The following is an 8,003-nucleotide window of genomic DNA, read 5'->3' as shown; positions in this document are numbered from 1 at the left end:
ATATTAATTCAACTTTTATCAGTATATGAGAAAAGAACACGGACCCGCCTCTACCTTTAATTCAACCAGCTCAATCAGTTCGGAAATTTGGTATGTATGTAGGCAGACTTTCTCCGGGTGAAACGGGTGAGAAGAGAGGGGCGCTCGACCTTGTTAGAGGGAGGCTGCCACCTGCGCAGTATCCACTATCCACTTGTCACTCTCCGACCGCCGCGAGCGCACCGTCGCGTTCGAATTTTCAAACGCGCCGCGCACGTGTATTCAACATTTTTTTTAATAGTAATAAATACTGTGGACGAATTTTTTGTGTGCGAACTGTGAGTGTGTTTGGGACCGTGGTGCCTTGTTGGTTTCTTGCTGGGAGGATCTGAAGGTATGTTTCTTATTAATGTGATACGTTTAATATATTAAGTTAGATATAACAAGCATTTGTGCAAAATGAAAATTATTAAAAAGTAAATTAAATGTAAAGTACGTATTGTATGTGAAATTATCCTTAATTTTGCAATTAAGTTATTGTAATTATTATGTAATCAGTTGGTAGTAAATCATTAATACATTTAACAGCTTAAATTTAAGCAATATTGATAATTGTCTTCAGTGTGTAATGTTCCACTTCCTTTGATACTAAAGTTCAGCTTTTTGTAGTTGTCTATGTAATTTCTTAATTATTTCATGTAATAGATACAAGCATAAAATGCTTATTACATTAAATACTTAATGTATGGTAGAGCTGTATGCAAATTTGGAACGGATCACTGCATAAGTGTGTCAAGTTGGTGCCGCTGCGCGCGTCGCCCGCCCTCCAGCGAGGAAATTTCATTCACTTTTCTTTACTTGCTCTGTTGTCCGTACTACACAACTGTATAGTATTTATTAGTACCTTAAGCTGTAAGTTGTAAGCTTGTAAACCGTCTCGACTTATTTTATCTATTACATATATGTTATAATGAGGATAGTGTTCGTACCTTTGGTATAACAAAGCCACGTATAATGACAATCATACGTCAAAAGTGCTTTTGGGTAATTTTTAGGTTAGTTTTCTCTACCTAATTTCGGTGGCAATTTTTGTTATTTAAATATTCTAAAATATTGTTATGAAGTATTCAATACTCGAGTGCAGTATCTTGAAATATTATTTAATATTACACGATAATATACACCATAATCAAAATTGATGCCGAAATTAGGTAGAGAAAACTTATCAGAAAATTACCCTTTTGTTTCATGAAAATCATAAAAATAATACGAACTATATGAAATAAATTGTGTTAAACAGAGTGTAAAACAGAGTGTTTTTTTAAAATCCGAAACCATAGAACATACAAGGAAGGAAGACACAATATATGTTAAATTTTGTAACTCTTCTATTCAAGCATAAGAAATTAGCGACAAATTTCGTTCTTACAATCTTTAGGCCCCTCTTCTGAAAAGTTGTCATTTGCAGATGTGGCCTTCTTACATCAAGGATCCGAGTAATTAATGTTCTTTTTTAAAATTAATGGTCACATTGAAACTAAGTATATAGTGTAAAAATAATATCTTTACCAATTTAAATTCATAATTATCATAAGCTGGTGTTATCGGACGTATTAGAGTACTTTCTCCTTTGTAGTATTGATTATACAGTGATTGTTTTGGCAGAACATCATAAACGAGAAAGCACTTATTTTTTACTTTTTGTCGTAAGTAAAATGGTGTATGTTCTTAGCCGACTTCAAAAAAAAAGGAAGAGGTTTTAAATTTGACTGTATTTATTTTGTGTGTTACGCGATTACTCTGGCGAATTTGTAAACCGATTTCGGCGATTTTCTTTTCTGTTGGAATGAGGGTATCTCAGTATTTGTCCCACTTAAATTTTAAGAAAATATTCGACCTCTAAGGGTGTGAAACTTAACTAATAGATGTAATTACACAAACTTTGAGGTCGCATTTTTTTTATAAAAAAGTTATTCCAATTTCAGTTTTCTAGAACAACTGGTTATGTAATGGAAAACAACAATTTGATTTTTTATAAATATATGAGGTATTTAAAGATACAAGTTACAATATTCAAATTTCGTGTAACCACCATCGCAATCACAACTACGGTTGAAAGATAAAAGGAATAAGTAAATTATTCTGCATAATAATAATACTAATAATAATACTAATCGCCGATTCTTGGACCCGAGTCCCTGACCCCGGCCGACTGGGCCATTGCCGGGAAATACCGCGTCTCCCATTTAAAAATTTAAAATGAATCTTTTAGGCCTTGGGAGAGGCGAAAGTTTAAAATAAATACTAATAATAATAATAATAACACACACACTCAACATAGCCCCGCACGAGGGAAACCCTGTGTCGCGGGTGCCATGGACTTACTCATAAACAACCACAGATGACACCCAAACTCGCAAGAGAAATAAATGTAGGCCATACAAATGTTTCTCCCGGCCCGGGAATCGCACCTAGGACCTCTGCGTAGCAGTCCGGCATGGTAACCGTTCTGCCATTTCAGGCAGTTAATAATGAATTAATTATATTTATTTCTTGTTGTAAATTTCAGATTTGAAAATTTAAAACGCTCCACAGGACAATTTAAAAAATGTCGCTTAACCAGTTTCTCGATATGTACAGTCAACAACACATCAATGTACACACTTTTGTTAGATAGGATATATTCATTTAGTACCAACGCCTTTCTCATCATCTCTGTAATCAGCATCTCTCTAACGGTGAAGAAAAATGTGAGAAATTCACAATCCACAATGGTCTGGACTGTTTCCTCAGAAGGGACCTGTGCCCACCAGTGAGACGCATAATTTGTTGATGAGCCCCTTTTTCCTTTCAATCATCGATATGTATACACCTAAAACCGTTAATCGGGCTTAAAAAAACCTCATTATGTCAACAAGACGTGCACGCAGCCTCTATGCGTCTACGCATCACTTGTTCCGAGTTGCGTAAACGTCTGGGACATTGACTTCTCTGTTACCTTGACTGTGGTTTTTCACGGTCTATTTTTTGCGCTTGATGACTCTTTATCACTTTTGGGTTCCCTAAAGTTACCATTTGATATTTAACACATAGTAAATATTTTGTCAGAGTAATATAAGTCTAAATTTATGTTGACGGAGTATAAAGTCAAAATATACATACCGTACTGAACAAAATACTGATATGAATGTACAGGCAATTTATATAGTGTGAAAACTTTTTGAATAACTGTAATGTGGGTAAAACTCGTAAGAAAGGCGGTGACCCAGTGGGAGAACTGTTTCAATATAGACGTCGATGTTTCGAATTCAATTTGAATCAGCATGTATCTACGACTTTAGCTTCGAAAAAAATGTGTCACACAACCACACCGATTACCTGGTCTCAAATTAGAGACTTACCTGTACTGAGTACCAGTACAACGGAATTTAATTCGGGCACTAACTACAACCCGTGCCAGAATCAATTTCAATCGAACCGGGTCCTCCTCATACAGAGCCCACAGTGCAAACTGGTGGACCACCGAGGATGTCATGTATGTTAAGTCACGTAAATTTCGTCGGTGTTTTGTAGAAAGAGCATATAATAAGCATGTTTTAGGTTTTAACAACTGTATTAAAATATTTATGTCCTGTTTTAAAATTAAATTTTAAAACTTAAAGTTAATTAAAACTAAAATTTAATTTCAAAACTGGACGTAAATATTTGAAAACAGTCGTCAAAACCCGAAACATACTCTCCTGCAAAATCTACGCAATGTCACTTACGCCTCTTGTACAAAACACCTACGATTTGTGACTGTTTTACTAAACAAAAGTAGCAATAAATGCTTTTGATTAAGGGTGAAGGAAAACATAGTCATGAAATTATTTGCATAAACTGTACATCAAAAAAGGCTTAGAGCGAGTTTCCCATTAGCACTGAGGAAACCTGTGCCCGACATAGGAGTTCGATAGTAATGATAAGAAAAAAAACAACAAACATACGGAATTAAAAATCAAGTTGTGAAATAGCTTGTGGAAGCAGGTTCATTAAAGATATTAGAAGTAGGTGTACATATTAAAAATTGAAGATTATTTACGCCATCGAGTAAATAACCAGAAATATAGACGAAATGTCATTTAATTTATTTGAAATTATTCTGCCAAATCATTACTGTGACAATTGCGCTCCGATTGGCCAGCCCGAATTCGAAACAATTGACGGGTGTCGTCAATTGTTTTACTTCAAATCGATCAGTTAACTTGAGCTTTGCTATAACGGATGAAAATTGCAAAATTACATATTTAATTACCGATAAAATTTGATTCCGTTTATTTGTAATTAGATGTTTTGCTGTTTTTCCCCACACCACCGAATGGAACAGCATGCCATTGTTAGAGATATTTTCTTTATTACAATAAATACAGAATATTTTTGGGATATACAGAGACGTACACACATGTCAGTTGTTGGCGCTATACTATTTCAACTTTCTAATTTGTAATTTCAGTGCAAACAAGAGTTGATATTTATAAGTGATGTATCACTGATTAGTTACCAGGAATATATGGCCCTTATTTCGTCTCTATTTCTGGTTATATACTCGATGATCTACGCACAACTTTATCCGAGGCTAGTAAAAGTTTAAATATATTTATTCACACAACCACTTTTTAACTGTCAAATTACAATAGGTACGTCGCCATGACATCACCCCCAGAGCGTACAATATGTTCGATATTCACAGTTTGAAATTACAATCAGACTCTTATTGCCATTTCCCATAATATGCACCAAAACAAGGAAATAATACTAATTATATGTAAAGAGGTTGTATAACCTGTGCCAACCCAAAACAGATGACATTCTTTAAAAATCTCGGTCAAGTTCACCTATCGGGCAAAGTGACGAAAATTAATTGCACAGACCTCACGTGCGTCTTACCTTACATGAATGCATAACGCTATAACAACATACATAAAAGGAGCCCTCCATACAGAGCATTGTTATGTCAAACTTCTGCGGTTAACGTAACTTAAATGTTGTAATTGTTACTTGGTAACAATCGAAACCTTTCAACTCGTAACCATTGAATTTCACGGGCAATTTTCCACCAGTCAGGCCATTACGCCGTAGTCCAATCACTTACATTCACATTTCACACTCTACTGTGTTGATCTATTCGCTAGTTAGACTCAACTTTATGTCCCATTAACTCTTTATTAACAATTTGTTAAACATCATTTTGGTAATGAAAAGATTTTACGGATTTTTTTTTTCATTACCAGGAGAAAGCGGTTCCAAAACCTCTCGAAATGTAGTTTTGAGTTTCAATGAAATGAACTGAGAGGTGAGAGGGATTGGACATGCCTTTTAATTACATAGTGGAATCAATTAATAAATTGTCATCTTGAAGTTGTGTAAATGAAGACGTGTCCGCCTCTTTGACATCAAACCAAAAGGGTAATTAAGGTTTACTAGAAACTTTGCTAATTAAAAAGGAAGTAAACAACATCCTATTTATTTCTTTGATAGGGTTGTATACTAAATAATTTCAAATTTTCCTATATTATTTAGATACTATGTCACTCTAATCTCTCCTAAGATTTGGTCCTAACCCAGCACACCACAATAGGAAAAGCGCTAAACGTACATTAAAAGAAAAAAGAAAAAAAACTGTGCACCCAGTTTTAATATATTTTTCTAGATGCCATATTGTCATAGCGCTAAATTTTAATGCGATATTTTCATTATAATATAATACTGGGCGACTACATGTAGGAATTCATATGAATAATATTATCACAGTCTCAATCATTTCACTTTATAATACCAGGTGACGGGACGAACAAGTCGTGCAGTTGCACTGCCACTCAGAGTTTTAAAATCACAAAGACCTTGGGGTCAATGCCACTGCGCCCCTCACCCTGACACATAAGTTGACAAGTCCCATGTGCCTGTAATTTCACCAGTCCCCTTCCATACCGGAACGTAGCAATGAGAACATTACTGCTTGGCGGCAGAAATAGGTAAGGTTGCAGTATTTCCCTAGACGAACAAGGAGCTCTACTGCTACTCCATTATTATTGTACATTAAGATGTACATGGGGTTTTAGGAGTACAAAACGGAAAATTAGCTTAATTGTCACAAGAGATGATAAATTAATTTTGAGATTTGATATCCGGCCATAAAATACAGAAAATTGATGATTCAATGTTGAGAAGACGATTACAAGGAATTAATTATTCTCATTAATCTTCAGCTAACTGGAGAAAGCACACAAAAACATCGCATCCCATCAGTCGGTAAAACAGTCCTTGTGATATTGACGGAGCGGAGGCGAGTTTCACCTATTAACGTAACGATTAACGTTAAACTGCGATTAACTGAATGCCGACGTAGACGCTTCCTGTACAGCTTGTTTGAGACACGTGTGAATCCGACTCGTGACGGGCAATCGACGGGTTAATAGATGTTAGAGATTTAAGCTGATGATGGTGAGGTGATGTCATGTTTTCTAACATGTCACTTATTGCGCAGGAATTGAGATGCCATATGCATGTTTTCGTTTTGAACTGGATTTATTAAGAGTTTTCAGGTTAGTTAACTAGGTAAAAATATTGATATGCGAATTTCGCCCATTACCCATGGTACTTAATAAGGCCACATCTGAAAAATGACAACTTTTCAATTAGACAATAACTTAATTTTTATTTGAATAAGAGAATTAAAAAAAAATTAACAACAAAATTATAAAAATATGAATATGTGAAATAAAATGCTAGATACACAACTCTATTGCAGCGTGTTTCGCGTACAGAGAATTGAGCTTGATTCCTGCCCTGGGCTAAGCCTGTCTCGCAGGTAATAAAGTCGAGTATTTACAAATATCCCTGTGTAAAGGACATTTTTTTCACGATTTTATTGTGGGGTAAAATGTGATGGACATAATCGCCCCCCAAAATCTGGCAGACATTTCGCATTGTTCGGGACACCTTGCATTGTTCTCATTTCCAATTAATATTATACTTAATGTATAACAGACATTTGTATTTTCTCTATTGTAATGGGTGTAGAAAACATTTAAAAGACATAATATTGTTAAATATGTCTTTATTAGTAGTCTACAAAATAACAACTTTTCAGGAGTGGGGTTTAAAAATTCTACGCATCAAAAAGTTGACTAATTTCGTTTAAATTAGTCAACTTTTTGATGCGTTAATAGGTGAGCCATAAAATATTAAATAAGGTCAGGTAGGGTAAGAGGAACATACTTTATTTCGAGACAATTGTTATGAGCTCTAGGAGGAATAAATAATGTCTTATACGAATTTCGAAATACTCTAATCTTGTCCTGGTTTAACAGCTTTCTGTGTTTTAACAATCGTTACGCTAAAATTAATACTTACAATGTAACTGACAAATACGTAATAAAGTCACCTTTGACGTATTATTACGTGTGGCCTTATTGTTAAGTGTAGAGGGCTGGTTACTTATTATTTTTGTAATTTAAATTAAAACAAAGTTCTAGACAAATTAAACGCGGTTTATTTAGCACACGCAAGAGACGAAAGGTACAGATTTTTTTTTCTTTCCATAAAGGAAAAGGCAAAGGTTTTACACCATACAGCCATGTCTTGGTACATTATTGTCTTTTGGTACATGAAGTTGAATTATGTTTCTGTAAATATGGCCGCCACAAAGAGGATAGGCAATTTGAGGCGGCGTGCTTGGATTGACTCGGGATTCCTTAGAACGGGCCGATACGGGTATTTTAGTTCGAGATTCGTATAATTTCGCGTTTTAATCTTCGATTAAGGCACAATACCACTATCCTATTCCACTTTAAACTAGATTTCACAAAATAATTGAAAGTCAAAATAAAAACGACACTTTTCTCTCCAAAAGGTCCAGAGCGAATCTCGAAAGGTACACTACAGAGACAATTTTGACAGCAGTGAAATTTATACAATGACTTAGATTTACATACATTCAGCTTAATTTAAAGTTATGTTGAAAATTGTATTTATTCTAATATAAT

At 34.8% G+C, this 8,003-nt stretch overlaps 1 protein-coding gene across 1 annotated transcript in view; it reads left to right on the top strand.

Moving 5' to 3' along the window:
• The first annotated feature begins 203 nt into the window (after nt 1-203).
• Nucleotides 204-8,003, top strand: part of LOC113229253 — a 47,430-nt gene continuing 39,630 nt past the window's right edge. The window contains exon 1 of the mRNA XM_026462784.1: nt 204-373. The gene's annotated coding sequence lies outside the window, so the exon portion shown is untranslated. The remainder of the gene's footprint in view (nt 374-8,003) is intronic.

The sequence above is a fragment of the Hyposmocoma kahamanoa genome, unplaced genomic scaffold, assembly GCF_003589595.1.
Source record: "Hyposmocoma kahamanoa isolate Upper Pololo Valley unplaced genomic scaffold, ASM358959v1 296, whole genome shotgun sequence".
Taxonomy (NCBI): Eukaryota; Metazoa; Arthropoda; class Insecta; order Lepidoptera; family Cosmopterigidae; genus Hyposmocoma; species Hyposmocoma kahamanoa.
This window is presented reverse-complemented; position numbering and strand designations above follow the sequence as displayed.